The sequence below is a fragment of the Equus asinus genome, chromosome 16 (assembly GCF_041296235.1).
Source record: "Equus asinus isolate D_3611 breed Donkey chromosome 16, EquAss-T2T_v2, whole genome shotgun sequence".
In the NCBI taxonomy this organism is placed as follows: domain Eukaryota; kingdom Metazoa; phylum Chordata; class Mammalia; order Perissodactyla; family Equidae; genus Equus; species Equus asinus.
Genome location: NC_091805.1, coordinates 45235209 through 45262740, shown reverse-complemented (window position 1 = coordinate 45262740; position 27532 = coordinate 45235209). Strand labels below are relative to the sequence as shown.

The 27532-nt window shown below is 42.9% G+C and overlaps 1 long non-coding RNA gene across 1 annotated transcript; it reads right to left on the bottom strand.

Annotated features, from left to right (window-relative positions):
• Positions 1–649: 649 nt before the first annotated feature.
• Positions 650–25576, bottom strand: LOC123277649 (uncharacterized). Its single transcript, XR_006514747.2, has 3 exons — positions 25442–25576; positions 2381–2479; positions 650–2136 (listed from the first exon to the last, which is right to left on the bottom strand). It is a non-coding gene; the product is annotated as an uncharacterized lncRNA (long non-coding RNA).
• Positions 25577–27532: the final 1956 nt, after the last annotated feature.

Here is a 27532-nt window from a genome sequence, read left to right as displayed (position 1 = left end):
AATGACATTTTAGGATTAATTAGCAGGTAGTGTGCAGTATGGGCTAAAGCTAGAAAAACAAGTTAGGAAGCTATTGCACAATCCAGGTTTGAGGAGGTGAGGCCTCATCCATGGTAGTGACAAAAGGGATTAGAAGGAAAGGGTGGAGAGGATGGAACTGAATGGCCAGGGTGACTCCTCAGCTGGCAAGGAAGAGACGTAGATGACCCAGAGATTCTAAGCCCAAGAGACAAAACTAGTAACTTTGACAAATAGGAAAGTGAGTGGAAAGACTGTAATTTGAGAGGAGATAGGGAATTTTATTTGAGACTGGTTACATTTGAGAGAACTGCAGGATATCTGAAAAGAAATAGCCAGCAGGTAATTGGAGATTAAAGACGATATCATGTGGTGGTCAAGAGCACAGGCCTAGCCAGACAGAGTTTGTATCCTGGTCACACCAGTTATTAGATGCATGATTTTAAGTCTCAGTTTTCTCATCTGTAAGAGGGATATAATTATAATACTTGTTTCATAGGGTTGTTGAGAAGATAAATGAGATAATTGTACATAAAAGCGCCTCTCACACACAGTGTCTGTCTGGCACATGGTAAGGGGTCAATAAATATTGGCCATTACCATTAATAACTAAAACTGATAAAAACCTTTAGAGTGAAGAAAATATTTTTATTTTGTTTTCCCAATAATTATGTAACATAGGTATCACCATTATTATCCCATTTTAGTGAGGAAACCATAGCTTAGCAAGGTTAATTGATCACATTACTAGTAGGTAGCAGAGGCAAGGCTCAAATCTGGGTTTTCTAGGCCAAATCCTATGCTATTCTGCTGAATGTGCTAACTCTCATTTAGATGGGGGATAGGCAGGTAGGGGGCCAATCATGCAACCTCCAAGCACCACCAAATTTCAGGACTGGGTTTTGATGTAAGGTCCTTGTTGTCACAGTGAAAATCTTATGTGCACTATACCAAAGCTATCAAGTCCAGGAAAGACTAATACATTCTTAGAAAGGGAGTCCTTAAAGTTATTCAGTCTCTGCCAAGTTCAGCTAAGGTTCTCTAATGCCCACCTCACCTCCACCAACTTTGCAAGGCTCTAGTACATATTTAGAGAGAGGTTTTCTCCTTTAATTTAGAACACAGAATTCTAATAACAGTTTGATACCTGTCAGCAAGAATCTCACCCGGCTGGAACAGCCGCCCATAAATCTCACATTTCAAGTGATTCCTCTAACATTAAAACGATTGAGAAATTGTGTTGAAGATGAAATTGACAATGAGTTTCTGCCTGGTAGCTGTGAAAATGGTTATTGCTGACCCCTTTCTGTCTTTGAATTACTGCTTAGCTTTCTGTCTGGACATATGGAAAGAAGAAATCTTTGGGGACTTGCCAGATAAAGCTGGCTTACCTTGGATTCCTGAACGGACAGTATGTCTAAGAATAGCCTCCAAGGGGAGATGCAAGAGAGCTGAGTGGAACCATAAGAATTGGGCATTTTGTTCACTTTTTCCAATAACTCCTTTAATTTAAGAAGTGAATAAAGTCATGGCATAATGCCATACAGAATGAATTGTAAAAAGCACTGGAGAAATAATAGGCACTTTTGAGAAAGCTCTATTATTAAAAGCATGTAAGGAATGAGATGGCCAAATCATATCCTTCCAGGAAGGCATCAAGGTAGGAGACTAGCCTGTTGGTTTTATGAAAGGTGGAGACAGGAAATTTCAAATTCTAATCCTACCTTGGAATTCCGTCACAGCCAAGGGTGTTTTTTATTATTTCCACGCCTCTTTTCCCACATCTATAAAAAGGAGTTAATCAAGGGTGTTGCTGAAATTTAACTTGTTAATATGTCAAGTGCTTTGAAGATGAAAAGAAGATTATAATATCTATAGTTAAGTCCTCTTTTAGGAAATGTAGGTTGAAGTTAAGATTTAACAAATCATATTGTCCCCAAATAGCTTGGGGCAAATAAGGGGGTTTAGCTTTGATGGGTAACTTTCCCTGACTTTACTCAGACACTGCAGTTGGGTGAAAAAAATTGATGGGCCCCTCTTCTTTGGCTTTTCAGGATTTTGTTGAGAGGAACAGAGAGGAAATAGTTGGTCTCCATCAGGATGAGAAAATCAGGAAATCTAAAGAAAAATAAAAATGGAAACAAGTATTCATGGTGAGTCCTCCACCAGCCACGCCCACCCACCCTCGGGATAATCTGGCGGGAACTCAAAGTGAGCCTAGAGAGCGGAGTTGGGCTGGCCAGCCGTGCATGTGTAAAACAGCTCTCCTGGGCTCAGAGTTTTGTGAGTGGTATTGTTAAGCAGATAACGGAGAGGAGGAGACAGAGGCTGTGGGGTTAGCTAGGCCTGTTTCCAGGTTTACCTCAACTCTTTCTAGCTGTGTGATGAGCAAGTTACTTTACTTCTTGGAACCTTGGTTTCTTCCTCTGTGAAATGAAGATCACTCCTTCCTCCTAGGATGCTGTGAGGAGAAATTGAAATAATTGGTATGAAGTACTTGGTAAATGACTCCTCTCTGTAATCTGACAGTGATTTTCATCCTATTTCTCTTCTTCCTTCAGTCCAGATTGTCTTTCTCAGAAGCTTCTGAAATACCCAAGTGTTGGATGATCGTTGTCAATTCTGAGCTGTTGGGGTTGTTCTATTTACTTTCCACGTTTTCAAGGGACAATCGTAAGTGCACATTTCCGCCGTGAAACAGCATTCCAGGCAAGGAGACTCTGTTCAGCCAAGGTCGTTTCAGGGGGAAACCCAAGTGAAAAAAAAGATCCTAGATTATTTTTTAAATCCCAGATCTCAGTGCAGCTGTCTTTCTAGTCCACTGTCTTGCAACTGACATCCTGGTATTAAATTCCTGAGAATGAAAGCTCTCTGAAAACATAACTCGCTACAAAGGCGAAAGGCCTGGGACTGCCAGGTACGTGCTTTTTAGACTGTATCTATTATCAGAATGACCAAGGCCCTCTCGTCTGAAGTGAAGGAGCTCAAGTAGGCATTCCTGCAGGGCTTTTGTGAGGTAGCATTGTGTTCCCAACAAATTCCAACCAAAAGTCCTCACTGAGATTCACAGTTACCTAGAATAGTCAGAGCTGAGGGGAGTTTAGAGATGGTGACGTTGCTCCCATACCCTCTATTTCACTGTTGGGGACACTGAGCTCCAGGTTCCCAAGAGATGTAAGTATAAAATAGGTCAGAATCACTCACCGGGAAGGTAAAGATCACTCAGCCCTACTCATTCATGAGCCAATCTATCAATGTGTGATAACAGCTGTAGGAAAAAGTCACCAGGATTTACAGTTACAGCTACCTGGGTGCCTAAAAAGCATAAAAAGAACACCTTAAAAAATTAAACTTCAAATCAGGAACAATGGATTGGGTGAGTCCTAGGGGTTGTAAAATGATGGATGGGACAAGTGTGTCAGGGACAGATTGTGGACTGTAACACCTGGATTGTTGAGAGTTACTTAAGTGAAATAGCCGGAATGGAATAGCATGGAATAGCCGGTCTCCCCTCTCCTCTCCTGGCTCTCTTCATTAATATGAATGCTGTCAGCACTGGCATCTTTGAGTGCAGAGGAGAAAGATGAAATGACAAGATAGATACTGTATACATATTATAATTTGAATATACCCTCAGTGTTTGGCCATACACCAATTTTGCCAATTGTGAACATGCTGTAGCTTGATTTATAAAGGAATTAATTTTAGAGGGAAGAGGGCATGCTGACATCCTTGGTACCAGGCTATCTGTTTGAGTTACATACGGGGTATAAGTGGGAAGGAGAGAACAAGGAAGCAATGAAGGTTATACAATGCCACACACCTCTGATGTTCTACCTGACCCCAGAATGCTTAACCTGGAGTGAGGATCGAGACAGCTCAGCTCCTTAAGTCCTCGGCTGTCACCAGAGAAAGAGCACGCCCGCCATTCATCACATCTATGAATATCGACAAAGTCTTGGGATCTTCAGCCTGAGTTAAATGAGGTGCATGGTCAAGAGCAGAGAAGAAACCCATAGCCAAATTCCATTTCACCTTCCCATGATCCATCTTCCAGTCTGTCCCAAATTCTTAACAATGTAAGAGAAACAGAAGGTCATGCAGCAGAGCCTGTTGCTGTGATTTTAGCATGATCTCTTGGGGGTTCCTCAGCCTTGATCCTCCTTGGCCAAGGTGGGGTGTGAGGGTGAGTGCAAGAGTGGGATTGTTCTCAGTCTCCCTAGTAGTTGTTACACTACACATGAAAAACACAGACTCTGACTATATCCTTGATGTAGAACAAGCTATTATGTTGCCCCAATTTCTTTAGTTTCTGTATTTTCAAAAACACAATGAGCTTTCATCATTTCACTTCCCATCTGTGCTCTAGCAACACTGTCCCAACATGCCATTCTCCAAACACTGTGCACCTTCATGACTGTGCACCTTTATGCACACACTCATTCTGCCTGGGACACCCTCTCCCACCTCTGCACCCAGCCCGTTCCTCCTCATCCTTTCAGGTCCAACTCAAATATCGTCTCCTCTAAGAAGTGAGAGTTCTATGTATTTTCCTCAACTATATCCTTATCAAATTGGCATAGTACAAATATTTATTTACATGTGTATCTTTCTCACTAAACTCTGAATTCCTTGAGAGGAATTCATTGAAGCTGATATTCAATTTCTAAAAGAAATTCCATTACTAGCACACTTTTTGGCATATGAAACATATCCCATAAATGTTTACAGAATGAAGAAATGAATTAAAAAATCCCACAGCCAAAAATAAAAGAGGACTGACTTAACAGGGAAAAATATTTTCAATAAATAAAAGAAAAAATTATTACTATCCATAACATACAAAGATATTTTTCAAATTAATAAGAAAAATATAAACATAACATTAGAAAAACAGGCAAAAACGGGGCTGGCCCCGTGGCCGAGTAGTTAAGTCCACGCGCGCCGCTGTAGATGGCCCAGTGTTTCATCGGTTCCAATCCTGGGCGCGGACTTGGCACTGCTCATCAAACCACACTGACGCAGCATCCCACATGCCACAACTAGAAGGACCCACAACTAAGAATATACAACTATGTACCGGGGGGCTTTGGGGAGAAAAAGGAAAACAATAAAAAAGAAATTAAAAAAAAAAGAAAAGAAAAACAGGCAAAGGGCAAACATTACCATTAATTATCGAAGCAATACAAATAGAAAATAAAACTTATGAACATATTTCAACTTCATTACAAATGGATACAAAATCCCTTCATTAGCATCAAAGGGAGGCAAATTTAAACAATGAGATCATTTTTTTCCTCTATCAGCTTGTCAAAGATAAAAACATAACATTCAGTGTTGTTGAGGGTCTGGTGAGAGAGGCAGTCTGGTGAGTATGAAACACAATCTTTCTGGAAAGCATTTTGGATGCGTGTACATAGGTACCAAAAGTCTTAAAAGTGTTTCATATACTTTATCCTCATAATCCCAGTTCTAGGCGTCTATTTATTAAAAAAAAAATTAGATATGTAGTAAAAATCCATGTATAAGAATGACATTCAAAGAAATATTTATAATACCAAAAGTTTGAAAATAACATAAATGTCCAAAAATAAAAGAATTATTTTTAAAAGCTCCATACAATGGAATATCATACAGCCATTACAAACACGTTTTCAAAGAATATTTCACAGCATACATAGGAAAATGTGTCTCATATAACATTACGAAAAAGAGTGAGATGCCAAATTGTACCTGTCATATGTTTCCAGTTTTGTAAAATTTAAATAGCTAGACAGATAGACATGTATGAAAAAAAACCCAGAAGAATATATTCCAATATGTTAACTGCAGTTATATCTGGATGGAGAGATTATGGGTGATTTTTATTTTCCTTTCCATAATGTTATAACTTTCTTGTTTTCTACAGTTTTCATTATAAGCTTTTATACTTAGATTAAAAATTTTAAAAGAACAGTGAGCTATCACTACACAATTATCAAAATGACTTAAAAAATAGTGGTAACACCAAATGCTGATGAGGATGCAGAGAAAGCGGATCACTCATACATTACTGGTGGAAATGTAAAATGGTACAGCCATATGGAAAAGCATGTGGTAGTTTCTTACAAAACATGTGCTTATCAAACAACCCAGCAACTGCACTCTTGGGCAATTATCCTAGAGAAATAGTAACTTCACACAAAAACCTATACACAAGTGTTCACAGGAGGTTTCTTTGTAATTGACAAAAACTGGAAACAACCCAGATGTCCTTCAGTGTGTGAACGGTTAAACAAACTGTGGCACATCCATTCCTTGGAATACTGCTCAGCAGTAAAAAGGAATGAACTATGGATATACACACAACAACTTGGATGTATCTCAGGGGAATTATGCTGAGTGAAAAAAAAGCTAATCTCAAAAGTTTACCTACTGTGTGATTCCATTTATATGGCATTCTTGAAATGACAAAATTATAGAGATGGGGAACAGATGAATGGTGCCATGGGTTAGGGAGTGGAGGTGGTTGTGCCTATGAAAGTGTAGCACAAGCAATCTTGGTGATGGAACCGTTCTGTATTCTGACTGTGGTGGTGGTCACACAAATCTACACGTGATAAAAATGCATAGAGCCAAATATATACACACACACACTCACACACACACAAATGGTGTATATAAAAGTGGTGAAATCTGAGTAAGGTTGGTAGACGGTATCAACATCAGTTTCCTGGTTGTGATATTGTACCATAGTTGTGCAAGACATCAACACTGAGAGAAACCAAGAGTATAGTGATCTCTCTGCACTACTTTTTACAAGTGCATGTGAATCTATAATTATCTCAAAAAAAAGAGTTAAAAAATAAATCAACCAGAACCTAGAAATTAAATGAGATTTAAGATACATATCAACCAATTGAAATGTGTGCTTCCTATTTGGATCCTGATTAGAACAAAGTATAAAAACATGTGACATTTGTGAGATACCATAAATGTGAACATTGGCTGGATAGTTGATGCCATTAGGAATTATAGGGTTTTTTAGATACAATGATAGTATTGTGGTTATGTTTTAAAAATAACTCCTTATCTTTTAGAGATTCAAACCGAAATATGTAGAGCTGAAGTTGTATGATGTCTGTATGTGCTTCAAAACAATGTGAGGAGGAAGAGGATGATGTGGCAATTGGTTAGGTTTAGCCATAGGTGGATGTGGAAATTGGTATATGTCATAATTGTCTACCTATTTTTGTGTATTTTCAAAATTCTCCATAATAAAACTTTTTTAATGAGGGAAAAGTAAAAAGAAGGCCAAATCTCCATGGAAACCATTCAGAGGTACTTAGCTGCTCATCAGTAAAGCATGTGGCTTCTATCTAGGCAGCTTGTGTACCAGGCACTGTGCTAGGCTTTAAAGATATGGCCAGATAGAGGCGGCACCTCCCCAGAGCTCAAAGGTTAGCAGGAGCAGAGAGATTGTAAAAACAAATAAGTACATTTCTAGATGGTGAGTGTTAATAAGAACTGACTGTTCTCTGCACAGTGAAATGGTGTCCGGGCCAAGTCTTCAAGGACACGCTGCACCTGAGTCTGTTTCAGCAGGAGGAGAGTTCTTTAAACCTAGACTCAAGTCCCAAATAGGACTTAGCATCACCTGTTTTCACATCAATGCTTTTCATTTTAGATCCCTTTCCAACTGAAATTGTATTCCATTCCTATTATCAATGGACTCTGCTGTCACCTTCAAGGAGCAAGCAAAACAAGACTAACTATGTTTACTGAAGTCGCTCCCTTCTTGTAACAGGATGATCTGAACTCAGATTCAATCTTTTTCATCACCAACCACCACCTCCAAGGTCCTTGAACCTTTCAGCTGTGGCTCCATTATATGGATATTGAGTCAGAGGAAAAATGTTCAACGAGCCTTTTAGAGGGAAGGAAATTTGGTTCTGTGTCAGAAAAAAATTTTAAAAACAGGAGATAATTGCATTTGATGAGGAGAGTGATTCATTTCACCTTGATAAAATGGAAACAAATGAGAATAAGTTGTTTCATTCACACACACACACACACACACTATATATGTATAAACTTGCATCATGGCTGCTGCCTAATCAGTTGTAATAATGTAAAGGACGCCATGCGTTAACAGCATTAAGGCCATAAATTACGTTTCACAGAGTGTGGTTTCTCCACAAAGCCACTTGGCAAGGTGCACTGTGATTAATGTCACCCTAGGGAAGGCACGACAAAGGTAAAGATGAGGAAAGGAGGGGTGGCAGCAAATGAGACACAGAGACAATAGTAACAGCCTCTTCAGCACTTGGCCTGTGAGGCCAGTACCCTCAGACTTCATGACTGCTGGACCACACATACTCAGCTTATTTTTAAAAAGACAAACAAACTACCCAACACTTTAGAAAAGCATTAACCTCTGTCCTGGATATCGTTGTCGACATACATTATTTATCAGTGCCGTGTTCCATTATTGCTAAATAGGAAATCAATAGATTAAAACATAAAAGACCTGCAGAAATAACACCACCAGATAAAGGTAAATCTTCTACTGGGACTTAGCAGGAGGCCTGGCCACCGGAGCAAAGCACTTTTTTCTGGCTTCGCCATTTGTCACTATTGACTCTGCCTGTGAGAGAGGAAGAGCTCCAATGCCTTGACCCTCACGGTACAATTTGCAACCTTCAGTCTCATTTGAATTATTACCTCTAGAGTCTTTATTCTGATAGGAGAAACCATAAAAGAATTAGGTTTTTGTCTCTGAAGTCTGCCTATAATTACTTTTAGTATAAAATGGTTCCAAAACCTGGAACATAATGATTTTGAGGGATACACAGCTTGGCGTTAGGTAATAGGTTTGAATACAGTACATAACCAGCTATTTGCCAGGAAGCAGAGAAAGGAGGATCCGTGACGGCAAGAATAAGAAAATGCCCTCACTTGGGTCAACCCTTGAGCTTTGTATGTTTCAAGGAGTGGCTCATTTACTACCTCCACATGGTTTAATACCCTCGTCTTCCAGTTATGAAAGACTATTCTTTGGGAGATGGCCTGATGATCCAAGCTGTCTTTTATTTTGATAATAAGGAATAACAACTCACTCTAGGCAAGTCATAATTGATGAGATAAAAAATGTTTTTCCAGTGTAATTTAACAAACACCTGTAAAGCTTCTTCAAATATCACCACTAGGTATTAGTGGATCCATGTTCGTTCATCAAATATTTACAGAATGCCTGATCTTTGTTAGTCAATAGCCAAGAGCTGGGGACACAGTGATGAGTAAGACAATCCCTTCTATCTTAGTCCATTTTGGCTGCTATAACAAAAATACCATAGATTGGATGGCTTATAGACAATATAAATTTATTTCTTATAGTTCTGGAGGCTGGAGGTCCAAGATCAAGGCACCAGCAAATTCAGTGACTGGTGAGAGCCAGCTTCTTGGTTCATAGATGTCGTCTTCTCGTTGTATCCTCACATGGCTGAAGGGAGCTCCCAGAGTCTTTGTATAAGGACACTAATTCCCTTTATGAGGATACCACCTTCATGACCTAATCACTTCCCAAAGGACCCGCCTCCTTCACCATTACATGGGGGGTTAGAATTTCAACAAATGAACTTTGAGGGGACACAAACATTCAATCTATAGCACCTTCCTCATGGAGCTTACAGCCTGGGAAGGGAGACAGTCTTACACAAATAATCACACAATTAAGTAGTTCATTGACATTGTGGAATCAATCAATAAATCTCAGGTGCTATAAGAAAGTACGATGAGGGTCTGGTCTGAGCACGTGAGGAAGGCTTCCTTGAGGAAGCGATGTTTAAGTTGAGAATGAAAGGAGTCAGCTAAAGTGAGAAGGGGGGAACACTGGAGGTAGGAGGTAAGTCTTTTTCTCCAAAAGTTCCCAATAGAGCTGGGAGCCAGAAACAGGTAGGAGTAGTTCTGACCACACATAGATTGTTAAGTGCTATATTGGGGATGTAATGTGCTATAGGACCATGGATGGATTCCAGCAGGATGAGCTTTCCTGAGCCTGACCCTGAACCCCTCGCTACAGTGTGGAAGAGAGCAAAAATGAACAAGGCGATGCCATGAAACAGCGTGACCCCATGGGACAAGAACAGGAGAGAGAATTATTCTTCTTGGTTTGTCTGCTGAAGTGCTGTTGATGCTTGATAAAGAGGAAATAATGGGATCATCCTTGTGATTATTTCCTCACTCGGATAAGTACCTCAGCTTTTAATTTCTCTTTTGGAAGATGAAAATAAGGACTTGGGAAAGATGCCACATATTCTAGATCTGAAAAATTAAAAATTCTCCTCCTTTAGCTCAAGTGCAGCAAAATATTCCATGGTAAATATTATTTTTAAAACACATGATAGCTTTGGGGCCAGCCAGGTGGTGTACTGGTTAAGTCCATGTGCTCCGCTTCAGTGGCCTGGGGTTCACAGATTTGGATCCCAGGTGTAGACCTAGCGCCTATTGTCAAGCCATGCTGTGATGGCAGCCCACATAAAATAGAGGAAGGTTGGCACGGGTGTTAGCTCAGCGACAATCTTTCTAGCAAAAAGAGGAAGATTTGCAACAGATGTTAGCTCAGGGCCAAACTTCCACACACACACACCCACACACACAAAAGCATGATGGTTTTATGAGTTGATACACGTGAGAAAGTAGGCCAAGAGTGTGTGAACTGATTCTGTGAACTCTTCATTCATTCACTTGATGGGTATTTAATAAGCATCTACTTCATATCTGGCAGACAAGGTCCTTGTCCTCATGGAGCTTGCATTGTAGTAGGAGAGGTAGATGATGAACAGCAGAGGTAGATGATAACTTGGGGTGGTTATAAGTGCTGTAAGAAAACAAAGTGGACTCAGGTAATGGAGAAAGACAGGGATGAGGACAGACAGAACTTATTAGGATAGAGTGGTCCAGAAAGCCCCTTCTGCAGGGCCAGCTTCATGGGTGTGACCAGTGTAATTGCATAGGCCACCACACTCAGAAGGGAACTCTGTGCTTGGAGCTTAATCCTCTGTAATCATCATCTTAAAATTTTTAATAATGTTATTTCTGAGTTTGTGATTTGCAGGTGAAGTCTGATAGGACAGTGGAGCATGTGCCGGGGGCTGGAGGCCTCAATTCCCATGTGGTCTCACCTCCTGCCACCTCCGTTGGATTCTTGGCTGCCTGCTCCCCCAGGTCCTAGGCAACTACCGCCACCCTCTGCCCCAGTGGGAGCCTGGGCACCGGCACAGCCAGAGTCAGGGTGGGCACAGGGTGGGGAAACCTGTGAAAGTCTGCACTTAACCCAGGGGTATCCCTGTGCGCAAAGGAACATGACATTAAATGGCAAATAAAACATACCATGACAGGTCAAGAAAGACCACAGAAGAGAGGAAAAAGCTTTTCTTCCTGCTTTTGAAACAAGAGGCCCTGCCCTGCATTTTCACGGTGCACTGAGCCCTGCAAATTATGTAGCTGGCCCTGCCTCTCTGAGGAGGGCCATTTGAGCAGAGGCCTGAAAGGAGGGAAGATGTGGGTGTGGGCACAGCAAGCAGAGGAAACTTTAAGTGCTAAGGCCCTCAGGCTGGAACAGGCTTGACAGGTTGGAGGAACAGCAGAAAGGCTGGTGTGGCCGGGGCATTGCTAGCAAGTAGGAGGGTGGGGGCATGAGGCTGGAGATGTAGCCAGGGGCCAGAGCGTGTGGGCTTTATAGGTCATGACAGGAGTCTAGCTTCCAGTCTAGATGGAAGCTGTGGGAGTGTTTTAGGCAGGAAAATTATACTGTCTGATTTATATTTTTAAAGGCACTTTCTGAAGATGGTGAGATTTATCTTATTTTTAGTTCATTAATCTATTAACTCATTCATATTCCATCTTGTTGTTGAAGGGGTCAGATGGCCTTGAATGACAAGGCATGAATGCCAGTGACATGAAAAGGGCAGTGGCAGGAGTGACTTGAGCCCAGGTGGAAGGGAGAGCCCCTGTCCACTGAGACCGTGGGTGAAGCTGGGAGCGTGTGGAAGCAGGAGGAAGTGGGTGGAGGGGAAGAGTCTAAGGCCTTCCTTTCCTTTGTGAAGTGAGAAGCAAAGTCATGTGCTGAGAGTGAGGGGCAGCTGGGGGATGGGATCTGAGGACAGAAGAGAAGGTTTGGGACATCTTTTGAGAGGAACAGGAGAGCTGCAGATGTATTCCTTCTTCATTCCTATCGACTCATCCATCTGAGACACAGACTGTGACGTGACTGCAGGGGTCTAGCATCTGCTTCCTCCTATGACTGGAGTCCTCTCTAATCTTCCCGGCCAATATGATTCAATCATTCGTTCATTCAAATATTTATCGAGTACCTATTATGTGTACTGGGAATATAGTCCTGGATAAAGAAGACAAGGTCCCTACTCTCATAAAGTATGTATTATAGTCAGGCAGAGAGACTAAATAAGTGAACAAACGAAATTATTTCAGATAGTAATAACTGGTAGAGAGAAAAGAAGACGCATTGTAATGTAGTAGAAAGTGGTGGCAGAAAAGGTAGGATGGAATTCTTCTCTAAGTTGAGTGGTTGGGGAAGTCCTTTCTGAGAAAGTGACATTTCAGTTCCAACGCAGAGGAACAGAGGAGACAATCATTCCAAGCTTCAGGGTACCCAGGCCGGGGATCTGGTGTGAAGGCCCTTGGGAATGAACCTGGCTTGTTTGGGAAAACAGAAAAGGTTGGTATAGCTTGAGTGCAGTGAGCTAAGAGGAGAACCATAGAAGATGAGTTTTGAGAGGCAGCCATGCCAGGGCTTAAAAGCCACGGGGCTTTTAAGGGTAGGCTGAGGAGCTGGAGCTTTATTCTAAGTTCAAGGTGAAGCCATAGGGGGGTTTTAAGCACAGCAGTGATGTGCTTTGCTTTGCTTTGCTTTGCTTTTTTATAAGATCACTTTGGCTACTTACTGTATGGAGAATGGATTGTGAGGCTCATGAGAGGGAGAGCAATTAGGAGGCAGTTGCAGGAGTCCAGCTGACAGATGATGGTGGCCTGGACTGGGTGAGGGCAGTGTAGGTGGAAACAAGTGGACAAATATGTGTTAAAAATATTTTGGAGGTAGAAATGTTAGGATTTGCAGGAGGATTGCACATGGGGATAAAGGAAAGGGAAGCGTCAAGGATGACTCCTAGGTTTGGGCTCAAGCAATGGGTGGACAGCAATGTCATTTCCTGAGGTGAGGAAGTCTGGCGTAGGATGGTTGGTGGGTGGAGAGAATCAAATGTCTGCTGCACACCCTAATAATGGGACACTCACGGCAGGAATAGGCTATCACGCTGCTGCTATTAGAAAACTCTCATATTGGGTCTGAATCTGTTTCCCTGCAAATTTACTCATTCATCCTAATTCTTCTCCTTCAACAAAAGGAATTGGCCTTCGTCTTCCCTACATCGCAGTCCTTTTCTTTACCTGTGTTGAGGAGAATTACTACGCCCTTCTAAGTTTTCTCTTCTCTGAGCTAAAAGTTCCTAATTTACTCAAATATTTTTCTTATTTCTGGATTACTGCAGATTCAAATTACTCTTCCTTCTACCTTATACCAGTCTATCATGAAAACTTCAGCTAGATCCATCTTCCTAATGCACCAGTTATTAATCACCAAGGGCTAGGCACTGTCCTGGGGAAATATAAGTAATAGGTGCTAAAATTAGATTCTTCTATCTCAATTTGCTAAGGCAAGAAGACAACAGGTGCTATATCTTAAAAACACTACCATGCAAAAATTCCAAAGTTAGCAGCCAAGAAGATCCTTAAACTCTGCTCATAAGAGTTGAGAATGGAGATTGAGAGATTTATGCAAAGGACAATGTGTGGCTGCGAATCCCATTCCTCCCAAGGGGAGGGGGAGGGCTGCTTCCCCTTTCACCTCAGGGCAAGAGAAAAGGGCTTCGGGAGGTCATTTGGTGAGCTTGATGTGTGACACCAGAGTTAGGGGGACATGGGAGACTGGTGTCTGACTCCTGTCTGGAAAATCTAAAAGATAAAGATGGGCTGACTAGGGGCCGGCCCAGTGGTGCAGTGAGTAAGTTCACATGTTTTGCTTCAGCGGCCCGGGTTTCGCTGGTTTGGATCCTGGGTGCGGACATGGCACCACTAGGCAAGCCATGCTGTGGTAGGCGTCCCACATATAAAATGGAGGAAGATGGGCACGGATGTTAGCTCAGGGCCAGTCTTCTTTAGCAAAAGGAGGAGGATTGGCAGCAGATGTTAGCTCAGGGCCAATCTTCCTCAAAAAAAAAAGATGGACTGACTAGTTGTTCTGATGGCCAAGGTGGAGAAGCAGAGGCTGCACTGGGGAGCCTGCCCATGCGGAAAGTGTGGGGGCAATGAACGTGAGGATATTTCTCTTGGAACTCCTGTGGATCATGTGGGGATGTGGGCTGACTTGGAGCCATTTTGAGTTCTGCCCTACAGGGCCACCTAGAGGTCTGTGTAGAGAGGGCTGCTGGGAACCTGGGGCTGAGGAGGGTGTCATCTAGAGGAAATGCATCACCTGTGTCAGAGGAAATGCTGTTGGACCTTCCCAGTGAAGACTCTCAAGAACCCACAAAAAAGCCCAAGAGAGAATCAGCTTTCAAATAGGTCCTCTAACAGTGAAGCCCTGTTAAGATAGTACCAGTCGAGTAAGAGCGTTCCTGCTTCCTTTAGCTGTGATCCCTGTCCCCTGGCAACCATAGAGGCACCAGAAATCACGCTTAGCTAGGGAGAGGTGAAGCAGTAGGTGAGCAAAGGAGAAACTATGCTCCGCCTCTCCTTCCTGCTGAGGGACCCAGCTGGGAAATGGGAGGAGGTTCATCTTTGAAATTTTGATCATGACATGGTCCTGCACACTATTGATTATTGAATTAAAACTGCGATTATGACTTAAAGAGATTCTAAGGATGAGAAAGGAAGACCTTGCCCCATTTTTAAGATGCAGTGGAAGTTCAGAATAAAGTTTCAAAATAAAATGTCAAGAGTCCTCCCTAATCAACATTCCGGTTATACACAGAAGAAAGTAGTGTTCACTTTGTCTTCTCTTTCTTTAAGAGTTCCTTTCAATGCCTCTCTCTTGCCTTTTAGATTAAATCCAAACCCCTAAGCATAAGGTTGATGCCCTGTATTACCTGATCTCATGTATATTTTTCAACTAACCCTCCCACAATTCCAAACAGAACATTTGACTTCAGTCAGGTGGTCCTTTGTGCTTTGTAATAAGAGCTAACATTTATTGGACATTTATTGTGCTAAGGATTATATCATTTAATCCTCACGACAACCTTTTGAGGTAGAGATTTTTATTATTACCCCCATTTTACAGAAGGATCTGAAACCACTACTAAATGATGAGGCTCGGATTACAACCCAGACAGTCTGACTCAAGAGCCCACAATCCTGATAGCTAAGCATATTGCTGCCTCTCTCGTGCGTATATTCTTTGCTCTCAACCTACCTTTGGCATGTTCCCCTGCCTTCCTCTCCTCTGCTGATGCCATCCCAGATATCTTTTACATCCTAGCTCAAACTCCTCCTCTGTGAAGACTTCCCTAATTGTTTCACAGTTACTTCTGTTCTCTGAACTTCCAAAACATTTAATCCATATCAAGGACTTTAAAACTTGAACTTGTGCTGTTTGTTTCTCTATCATCATTTCAAGCATGGCACTGAGTAAGCCCCTCTACGTTCCTTCACGGATAAGGCCTATCTGTGTTCCATGCTGTTCTTGTATTCACCAGGGCAGTGGCTCTCCAACTTTAGTACAGAAAGATATCAACAGACAGTTCACAGAAGAAGAAATGCAAATGACGCTTAAATGGATGAAAAGAAGCTGGACCTCATTATAATAAGAGACATGCAAAGTCTCACTGAGTTGCTCTTTATCACCTGTCAGAGAGACAAAAATCCCAAAGTGTGGCAGTGTACTCTGACGACAAGGCTGTAGAGAAATAGAACCTCTCATACATTGCTGGTGGGAATGCAAAATGATATAACTCTCAGAGAAGGGTATTTGGCAGTGTCTAGCAATGTTACGTGTGCATTCCTTTTGACCCAGTAATCCTACGTTTGGGAATCTATCCTAAAGATACACAGGCAAAGTCCGAAATGCTGTATGTTTGAAGCTATTCTTTGTGGTACCGTTTGTAAAAGCAAAAGGCAGGAAAAATCCCCAGTGTCAATCAATAGAGGCCTGGTTGAATAACTACGGTACTGCTGTATAAAAGAGTACTGGGCAGGAATGAGGAAGGATTGCTGCAGGCTGCTCTGGATGATTTCCAGGATCTCTTGTTAAGTGAACAAAGCAAAGTGAAGAAAAATGTGTAGAGTATGCTACCACTTACGTAACAAAGATAGGGATATGACTATTTATATATTTCATTATTTTCTCAATAGGAAACAGTAGAAGAATAAGCTAAAACTAATAAAAATTGTTATCTATGATGGGGAGAAGTCAGTGGGGAGGAAACTGGGATGAAGACAGATCTCCCTGAATGGACCTTGCTTTATAGTTTTGACTTTGGAACCAAATATTTTATATAATTCCAAACCAGAATAGCTGGACATAATGTTCATCCACCTGTGGAATATGCTTGCCAAAAAATAGTCAATCTAATCAAGCTTCTAACCATGAGCTTATAGAATATAAGAGACATAGGGGAACACATTAAAAACAGCACCATGAGGATACACTCAGTCAAATCCAGAATGTGGGAAATTCTATAGGACAAATGATACAGTTCCCTCAACATATAAATGGTATTAAAATAATGAAGAAGAGCTGTTATAAATTAAGAGTCACACCAACCAAACACAATGTGTGGATCCTTTTGGATCCTGATTTGAAGAAACCAAACGCAAAAAAACATTTTTGAGACTACTGTGGAAAATTAAACATAGACTGTGGATTTGATAATACTGAGAAATTACAGCTAATGTTGTTGAGTGTGATGATGGCATTGTGGTTATGTTAAAAAAATAAAAAGTCTTTATCTGTTAGAGGAACATACTGAAGAACTGATTGGTGAAAGGATAAGATGTCAGGGACACACTCTAAAATATTCCAGCCTCACCTCCTCCAAAAGAATGGTACAGGTGGGTGGAGTTGAAACAAGAATAATGGAATGTAGACAGTTACTGAAGCCGAATGATGGATACATGGAGTCCATTATAATATTCTCTCTAATGTTGTATATGTTTAAACATGTTCAAGATAAATGTTAAAAAATTTTTTTTTAATTAAAAGAAAATGATGCAGGTTTTTGGGCACCAAGGAGATTCTGATTCTAGACTGAGGATCTTTTAAACAAGAGCCCAGGTGATTCTGACCCAGATAGCCCAGCACCAGACTGAGAGAATCCACTCTAGTCTAGCGCTGCCCTAGATAGGGAGCTAACCCTCGATAGATATTTATTGATTGAAGATGAAGACTATATTTTGCTTAGGAATTGAAGTTGGACAACTCTTTCCACATGGAAAAAATATAAGAAAGATCAACTGTGATAAGAACTGACAAAGACAAGTATTTCATGGGCCAGACCAGAATGCCCAACTCCTGGGGTTGCATAATATCACATTTCTGTCAGAGTCGATTTCATAACAGGGCATTCTGGATTCTCCAAACTCGTTAATGGAAGGATCAGTTGGATTCCCAAAGACTTCCTAAGTGGATGCCAATTCTGCAATTCTCTTTCCTCTGGCTGTTGGGTTGTGCATGCATATGGTTTCTTTAATCTGGTTTGTTGCAGGGTCCAGCAGTCTCCTCTTCTACCCACATGCCAAGAAAAGCATGTTTTCTGAGGCTTGTGACTCTTCCATCCTCTCAATTTGCTTACATGCATATTTTAGCTCAGTTACCGAGAGCAGTAAAGAAGGAAATCATCGGAGCCTGGGCTTCTGTACAGCAGTCCCCTAAGATCGCTAAGAAAGCAGATCTGTTTAGGTAAACCAGAAGTGAGAACCCTCCCGAGGCACCTGAGCTGCTGAGTTTAATTGGGTTGCAGCTGCTTCTCCTCCTCCTGCACTCATTCCTGGTTCAGCCTGCAGACAACAGGGATTTACCAGTTAATTGGCTGTTTCTATGATTGTCATTCACTTAGGCACTCTTCTTTATCCTTTTTACTATAAAATGCTTCTTTTAAAACTGTTTGCTTTCCTACAGATCCTGAAGAAAAATGGGCAACACTAAAATCTTCAGAATTTGTTAAAGAGAGGCAAATCTATCTGGGGAGATGGTGTGTGTTGTGGCATTTGGGATGTTGCTGTGAATAGAGCCTAGAGGAGCTGGGACTGGTGTCCCGGGTTATATATTATATAAAGGAGCTGGATGAGTTTCAAGTCTCAGAACCAGTTGCGCCGGTCGAGGGAGTTTCTTTTTATTTCTCACCACTCAGTTAAACAGGTGAATAGTTTACTTGGAATTGTTGGGAAAGTTTAGCAAGCTGAAGCTTAGGTTTCATGGCTCTACCATCCTTTCAGCTAGGCGCCAGACCCCCCGAGCAGATCCAAGGCAACAGAACTGAGCAAGAGGTCTGCTCTCAGTTCAATTTTATACCTGGGCTGCCAATGGTTTTTCAACTTGGCTGGCTTATGACATAAAAAAATAATGGGGAACCACAGCTAAAATCAATGTATCATGTTTGTGCGTCTGCCTGCCATAGGTTGTGTCATGGTATTGGATTTTGGTGGTCACCTCATTGCTTAGCATCAAACTGCTGTCCAACCTTCTGCCAAACTGACCCAGAGCCTCCCTCCCTTCCCTCTTCAGTGGAAAGTTCTGCTGTAATTCTGAGTGTGCCTCTTCAGAGTGCTTTTTAATATATATATATATATATGTATATTTTATGAGAGTTTGGCCATTCAGAAATCCTAATTGGTTCCTAAGAGATGAGATGATTCCTTTGGCTTCTACAGCCTCTACATTTCTGCAAACCATCCTCTATTTACCAAATGAACACACCAGTCCAGGAGCCAAGTAGAGGTCTCTTCCAGGCCCTCTCTACTTAAAGAAGAAAAGATTGCTAGATGTTGTAAATTGAAAAGGAAGTCTGAGGGTTGAATTTCAATAAGAGTCTCTTTTAACTCAGGAATTCATCCCAGTGATAGGCAAGGTCAATGGATTAGAGTAATACCTTGCAAATATGTAGTGTGTGCCCTGTGATTCAGTTGACATTTTCCCTCCCTTTGCTACTCAGAGTAGAGAAAAGGAGCGTTTAAAAATCCCAATGACCAGATGGCTCCCCAGATCCATTAAATCTCTATCTTTGGGGAAGCTTCTGCTTTTGTTTTTCGCTTCAACTCCCCAGGTGATTCCAATGTGCTACAAGGTCAAGAACCACCACCCTACTGGAAGGACCAATGGGCTGGGAATAAAATGATCAACTTTCCAAATCCTGCTTTTGCCATTGATGAGTTTGTTGGCCTATAAAATTATAGGTGATCCTATTCTAAGATTGAGTCCTAAAATTTTATGATTCTCTTTCAACTGGTCTCTCTCCTGGAAACAAAGAGGATATCAGGGCCAGCTGTTTTTCCATAACACCTGGAATGTCTCTAAAGCTGTCTATGGTGTAAAAAGATCTGTCTAATCAGGTCAGCATGTTGGTGAGTCTAGATTGCCTCACCAGGCTTAAGTAAACAAGAAGTGTGGTTTACAAAGGAAAAAAGTGTAGTTTACAAGCTACATGGCGTTTCTGATACTTATGGGCCTACCAACTGGTTTCAAATGAGTAGTGGAATTTTCTTAATGCATATTTAAGTCCTCTAGCCATGCTGGTTTCCAATTCCTCTGATATTCAGTTAATTGGAAATATACCCGTCCCAAGAATGCCTTAAAATAAAAATGGATCTGGCTCTTTCCCTCACTGGGGGAAATTTAAATACTTAGGAAGCTAAGGAGACTTTGTTATCCAAAATATGCATTTTTGCCTGGACTGGACTTTAATTAGATGTTACTGTAGTTGCCTAAATGGATAGAGAGAAGCTTTAACTCTTGAACTAAGGCATAATTAGTTGGGCATAAAAGAACTCTAAAGGGATACTAATTGCCTTTAAAAAGATAAATTGGATTGAACTAGAGAAGCAGAAAATTACCTTTGTTGAGAATCATCTTCGTTGTTTAAGAAAGGGAGGTCTTGTTGAAATTGGAACAACTAAATGAGCATGGCTGAGAGGAGGCCCTTACCCCTTTCTCAGGCAAATATAAATCCCAAAGGCAGAAACTTTAGCTTGAATGCCGCCCAGCTAAGGCAAGGCTGTCTTTCCACACTCTGGTAACCTGCATGCATACCTTAAACTCATGCCAGCAATTGTTTTGACATCTTACAGCAAGGATTCCCAATGTTATTTGTAAATGTTATCTCAAAGGGTGCGTCATGAAACTGTCTCAATAAAGACAATTCAAATGCAGTTTAATTTTTAAAATGAACCTTCGGGGCAGAGGCGAGGTGGTGTTCCTCTCTGTGACCTCCACAGCCCTTTAGGGAGCTTTAGACGTAGGCTGAGTTCAGTGTGTGTAGGAACTGTTGCATTTATTGTTCTGTGAGTCAAGCAAAATCAGACTAAATGTGGTGTGTCACAGGTACACAAACACTGGCCTAAAGGTGACTCCAAAGATGGTCTTTCGAGGAGGAGGCATTTAGAAAAATCATCCTTCCTGAGCCCAGAAAATCTTATAGAAGGCAGAGGATTTACTCACCACTACATGCAAATGGTCCTTGGTTTTTCTCTCATATAACTGAGCACACAAAATAGCAAAATTTGGAAATATTTATTTAATAAAATCCACTGGGGGCCACTGGACACTTGTCTGCCCTCATCTTCCGCAACCTCTCAACAGCATTTGCATAGTTAGACGGTCCTGCCTTGTCATTCTCCTCTCTGGGCTTCTCCTCCCACCTCACAGCTTTCCTTTTTTCCAGTCTCCTTTGCTGGCCCTTGGCTCACTGCCTGAAAAATGCTTGAAAGTCCTGAGCTTGGTCCTGGGCCCACATCTTCTCTCCATCACATCCCCCTTGGTGACAACATCCATGGCCAAGGCTTTAAATACCACCCCTACGCTGAGACTGCCCCCATCAATATCTTCAGCTCAGACTTGCCCCTGAGCTGCACACTTACACATCCAACTGTCTGCCCAATATTTCCACTTGGGTGTCTAACAGGCATCTGAGTCCTTGACTCCTGCCCTTCCTACGTTCTCGGTTAAGAAAAGTGAGACCACCTAGTTGCTCACACCGAAACCTAGTAGTCATCCTCAATTCCCTTTCCCTCCTCCCCACATCTAATCCATCAGTGAGTTCCGTTCCTAATATATTCCTAATCCTCCCCCTCATCCCCACGTCCACGTTCACCATCCTTTCCCGCCCGGATGACTGTAACAGCCTCCTGGCTGAGCTCCCTGCTTTCGCTCACGCTCCCCTGCAATGCGTTCTCCACACAGCAGCCAGAGTGAACTTCTCAAAATGTAAATCGCTCATGTTAATCACCTGATTAAAACCCTGCACTGTTATCCCAGGAATGCAAGGCTATCTGGTTCTGTAAAACACCATATTAACAGATTAAAGGAGAAAAACTGCATGATCATCTCAGCTGACGCAGAGAAAGCCTTCAATAAAATTCAATTATTTTCATGACAAAAACTCTTGGCAAATTAGAAATAGAAGAGAACTTCCTTAATCTGATAAAATGTGCATGTATTGAAATACTGAAGCAAACATAATCGTATTTAATGGTCAAACTTTAAAACCATTTCTACTGGAGTAAGAAAGAAAAAAGATGTATTGCTTCAAGTAAGCGTTGTCTTGGAGATCCTAGACAAGGTAAAAATTCATTTCAATAAATATTTATCAAGTGCCCATTATGTGCCAGGAGCAGTTCTAGGCTCTTAAGATTCACCAATGAATAAAACAGACAAACACAACTCTGGGCATATACTGTAGAGAAGGAAGGCAGAAAATAAACAATAGATATTGTTACTGGCTGAACTGTGTCCCCCCTCAGATTCACATTTTGAAGCCCTAATCCCCAGTACTTTAGAATGTGACTATATTTAGCAATAAGGTCTTTACAGTGGTGATTATGTTAAAATAAGGGTTACGGTGGGCCCTAGTCCAATCTGACTGGTGTCCTTATCGAAAGAGGAAATTTGGACGCACAAGAGACGCCAGGGATGGATGGCACAGGGGAAAGCCCATGCGAGGACACAGAGAGAGGCACTATTTGCAGGCCAAGGAGAGAGACCTCGGGAGAAATCGAACCTGCCAGCACCTTGATCTTGGACTTCTAACCTCCAGAATGTGAGAAAATAAACTTCTACTGTTTAAGCCGCTCAGTCTATGGCACTTTGTTATGGCAGTCCTAGCAAACTGATACAGATATAATCAAATAATTATACAGTATGTTAGAAAGTGACAAAATACTATTTCTTTAAAAAAAGCAGAAGAGGGGCTGGCCCCGTGGCCGAGTGGTTAGGTTCGCGTGCTCCGCTGCAGGCGGCCCAGTGTTTCGTTGGTTCAAATCCTGGGCGCGGACATGGCACTGCTCGTCAAACCACGCTGAGGCAGTGTCCCACATGCCACAACTAGAAGGACCCACAACGAAGAATATACAACTATGTACCGGGGGACTTTGGGGAGAAAAAGGAAAAAATAAAATAAAAAAAAAAAAAAGCAGAAGAGATCAAGGGTACTTGGAAGGAGGGGTTAAATTGGGTGTTCAGAGTAGGCCACACTGAGAAGGAAAGATAAGACGTATGAGAACAGGAAAGGAAGAGGTTGGAGGGTGGGGAGCGAGCCAGACATGGTACATAGAGAGCTTTAATTTTATCAGTAATGGTTTGTTCCTTGTGCTCGGTGGTGGGTTCATTACTTTATTATCTCTACCCTTTGGTTTGCTTGTCCTATTTCATCACAATTATTTAAAAAATATTGGATTAGAGAGGTTACTGGTCGTTGGCTGTTTATTGTGACAGAAGTGCAGTGGGAGAGGGTGAGCTAAGCCAGCAGGGGGCGATGGAGTGGGTATGCAGACACCAGCCATAGGGGCACAGGGGACTCTCAGGATGTTCTGACTGATTGAGTGTGGGAGGTGAAAAAGAGGAGGGTGTTGCGGATATTGCTGGCCACTGCTCGGGCGGGTGGAGGAAGGTGGTGCCATTACCAGGACACAGGAAGAGGAGCAGGTATAGGAGTGAGGGGCTGGCGGTGGCACCCTGAGCTCAGTCTTGGACAAGTTGTTTTTGAAGTGCTGGTTGATGTTCAATGGCAGAAAAAGAGGACGGCGATGAAAGACTGTCACATCTATGGTTCTATAATGCTCAGACTCAATTCTTGAGGGTAGCCTGCTTTCTGGTCAGACCCCAAGGGCAGGACCGCCAGATCAGGTTGAAATCACACTTCCCTGTAGCTCCTTGGTGCTCAGGCGCTGCTCACATCCTGGATTCCCTGCTCAGAACCTCTGGAGACCAGCCTCTCCCCCAGGCCCAGCCCAGCCCAATTCACAAACTGTTCAGGGAGTGTTAGTGTTGGGGACGATCCCAGAGATCAGCTAGTCAACAGCATCCTCCTTCTTTTTAATAAATATTTAAATTTTAGAACAGATTTAGATTTATGGAAAAGTTGAAAAGATAGTACAGTTTCCATATCCTCATACCAGCTTCCTCTATTATTATCTTACATTAGTGCCTTTGTCACAATTAATGAACCAATATTGATATGTGATTATTAACTGAAGTCCACACTTTATTCAGATTTCCTTAGTTTTTACCTCCTGTCCTTTTCTTTATTCCAGGATCCTATCCAGGGTATCCCATTGTGTTTAGACATCATGTCTCCTTTGTGTCCCCTTGACTGTGACAGTTTCTCAGACTTTCCCTGTTTTGGATGACCTTGAAGATTTTTAGGAGTGCTGGTCAGGTACTTTGTAGAAGTCCCTCAGTTGGGATTGGTCTAAAGTCCCCCCCACACACATTTTTTAAGTAGCAGAGATTGCCTCCCTTCCCGTCAAACAAAAGGAGGGAACAGCTCTGGTTAAAGCCTGAGGTGATGGAAGTAAGCCTCAGGGCATCTCTGCAGAATTCTGCAGGGCTCTGGGAAACCCATCTAGAACAATCCCTCATTTATGGACCAGGAAGCAGCTCTGCCCAGCCTCCATCCCCTTTTCTGGGCAGGATCTCCCCAGATCACCCACTCACTTCAGTTGTATGCATCCCCTTCCCACATGAATATCCTGTCCCACAGGGATCTACCACCAGACAATCTCTCTTATTGTTCTGACCCTTCCCCCTACACACACTTGAATTTGTCATTGCTGAGCAAATGTATTTACAATCAGATCCTTTAGCTCAGCCACATGGGTCAGTGGGTCAACAACCACTTTAAGAAGTTAGCTAGGACAACACATTTAAAGTCTTGCTCCACCATTTCAAGGGCCTACAAACACTCTGAGAACAAACCATGGGCCCAAGTGAGGAATCCCTGACACAGGGCAACATGTGGAATATGTACACTTACTATGGACTGAATGTTTTAGCCCTGCCAAAGTTCATATGTTGAAATCCTAACCTCCCATGTGATGGTATTGGGAGGTAGGGCCTTTGGGAGGTGACTAGGGCGTGAGGGTGGAGCCCTCACGAATGGGATTAGTGCCCTTCTAAAAGAAATCTCAGACAGCTCTCTAGCCCTCTTCCTGCCATGTGAGGATACAGCAAGTTGGCAGTCTGCAACCCAAAAGAGGGTCCAGGGCCCTCACAACTGTTCTGGCATCCTGATCTCAGATTTCCAGCCTCCAGAACTGTGAGAAATAAATTTCTCTTCTCTATAAACCACCCAGTCTATGGTACTTTGTTATAGCCGCCTGAACTGACTAAGACAACACTTTACTACACGAAATGAGAGATGACAGTTCTCGCTAATACCTTTGGATAAGCGGGCACACTCCAAATACGCAGGTTTGTCAACACCTAGGCCCTGGTGGCCAGCAGACCTAAGCTAATCCCAGCTTGGCCTCTTACAGTGCTTCCCCTTCGTAGGTCCTCTGAGCTCCCTCTCATACTCTGTAAAATGGACATACTGACTCAGAGGTTGTGGTGAGTATTGAGTGAGACCAAGCCCAGGACAGTCCGTGTCTAGTCAATCTCAATAGATCTTGGTATTACTATTATTACTATTATTATTATTATCATGATTGCTGCCGCTATTGTTGCTGTTCTCAGGCATTAACAGCACAGGCTGCTCCTTTATTCCTGTGCCATTCTCACTCACCAGCAGACCATGGGAGGAACACCACCCAGATCTAACACTTTTCTCAGATCTGTACTATTTGAGGCAATGATCAAAGGGGAGCATTTCCAGGCTGGCTAAAGCCCAGGAAGCAGCTCAAAACTCAAAATAACCCTTTAAGACAAGGGGGCACTTACAGCTTCCTCTGGATCGCCTCGGCCGGAGATGGGTGCTCTCAGGAAAGCTCGCAGCTTGTTCTGCCACTAAGTCATGTTTTTCAAACTTCAGGTTGCAGCCCATTAGTGGATACTGAAATCAATTTAGTGGTCATGACAGGCCAAAAAAGAAAAAGAAAGAATAGACTGGACCAGGGTAGAAAACATTAGAGGACCTCATTTGTAGAAAGTGTAATATTTTTTCAGGAAATTAATTTTGTTTGCATGCGTGTGTGCGTGCATGTGTGCCCGTGTGTGTGTCTACTGGGTCTTGCTGTAAAATGTCTTTCTATGGTCAGCAGTCAAAAAATTTGTGAGCCACTACTCTAAGGTGTGTGGGAGAATGAGGTCTGGGGACTGTTTAGTAAGCCCACCCCAGGGAACAAAAGAGAAAGGGGAGATTTTATGACCAGGAGAGTCAGGGATAGGGGCAGGGACTGTACCCGGAAGGTGCTGGATCCTTAGTCACTCCACCGCAAGCCCCACCCACAACTCAAGCTATTATATTATCTTTTTCTGGCTCCTTTTAGGGATTAGCAGTTTGAAAAAATAAACACCAATTCTTAAACAATAGGGCTTGTGTGTTTTTCTGCGGGGGCAGCAAGGAGATGGAGGGGACCGTGTTCTGTAGCTGGTGCTGTGGGGGCCAAACCCAAGGGCTGGAGGGGGAGGTGGCAGCGCTAAGGAGACCAGGACAACTGCAGCAAGAGCGCCTGGGCCTGACAGAGGCCGTCTGATCCAGCCCGCTCCTCCGCTTCAGCGGCTTCTCCTGCCCTCAAGGCAGAGTCAGAACACTGGGCGCCTCACAAGGCCCTTCATCTTCCGGGCCCTCAGTATCCCTCCAGCATTTCTCGTCACTCCATCCAAGGACTCTGGAGTCCAGACATCCTGAATTATTTGCAGTTCCCAGACCATCATGTGTCCTCTTTCTTCCGGCTTCAAATGTTTTCCTCTTTCCTTGGAACATCCATGGGGCCTTGTCCTTCAGGCCTCATCTTAGAGGTCACTTTCTCCTGCAAACACCAGGCCCGGTTGTGTCTCTGTGGTGTGGCTCCCAGGGTGTGCATTTCTGTGAGTAGTTGCCTGCCTCCCTCTAAGACTGAGCTCCCGGGGCAGGAGCGGGGTCCTGTTCACAGCTGTGTTCTCACTGTCTGCCACAGCACCGGGGACGCCGAGTGATGCCCGATCCATTTTTATTAAATGAAGAGGTAGAGAAGAAAAGGGTGAGCACTGTCCTGAGGCCAAATCCCTGTTTGCTCTGGCAGGAATTTCCAGGAATCTGAGCCATGAGGGGGTCGGGGAGTAACAGGAAGGGCAAGTCCAAGGGCAGATGTGAGTCAGAAAAGCTGAGAGACAACACCAAGTCAGAAGCTGGCGCTGCCCAGCCAGGAGGGTGGGGCCCGGAAGGCGCTGCAGAACAGGTTGTGGCCGTTCCTCTGCCTTTTATTGCTCTGGCTGTGCGTGGGCTGTGATGGCCCAGCTCCTGTCCCCTGGGCACCTTAAAGGAACTTCAGGACCTCTGACTCCAGGTTCAAAGGTGGGAAAGTACAAGGTGTGTGTGGGGCGTGGGAAAGAGAGCAGTGACTGGAGAAGTCTCACGGCAGAGACCAGATGGAGAAGGGGCAGAGGGGCAGGTGTCGGGGGCCGCCTGGGAGTTGTGGGGCAGGTTTTATCCGAGGTCACAGGAGACCACAGAAGGGGAGGGGCTACAACCACTGCTCCCTATGGTTGTTTGCAAACTTTGGTATGTTTTCCTAAGAAGAAGACCTTCCAGACTCTCACAAATGTTGTGACCACAAACAGTCACAAACAAAGGCTGTGCTGGAAGCTTTGGGCAGGTTTTGGGAAGATTGCTCTGGCGCGGTGTGCCGGGAGAAGAGAGTTTCACTGGTTTCCCTGGTGGAAAACATGTTCCATGGCAAGATCGTGTGTAAATATTTGAGATCTGACATTTGGTTCTTTAATAAGATTGGCTGCCTCTCCACATCTGAGTTAGAATTCTTATTTGCTAATAGAGGTAGCCCCAACATGATTTACATGCCTGTTTCATTCACAGGGACCCAGCTGTCCAGC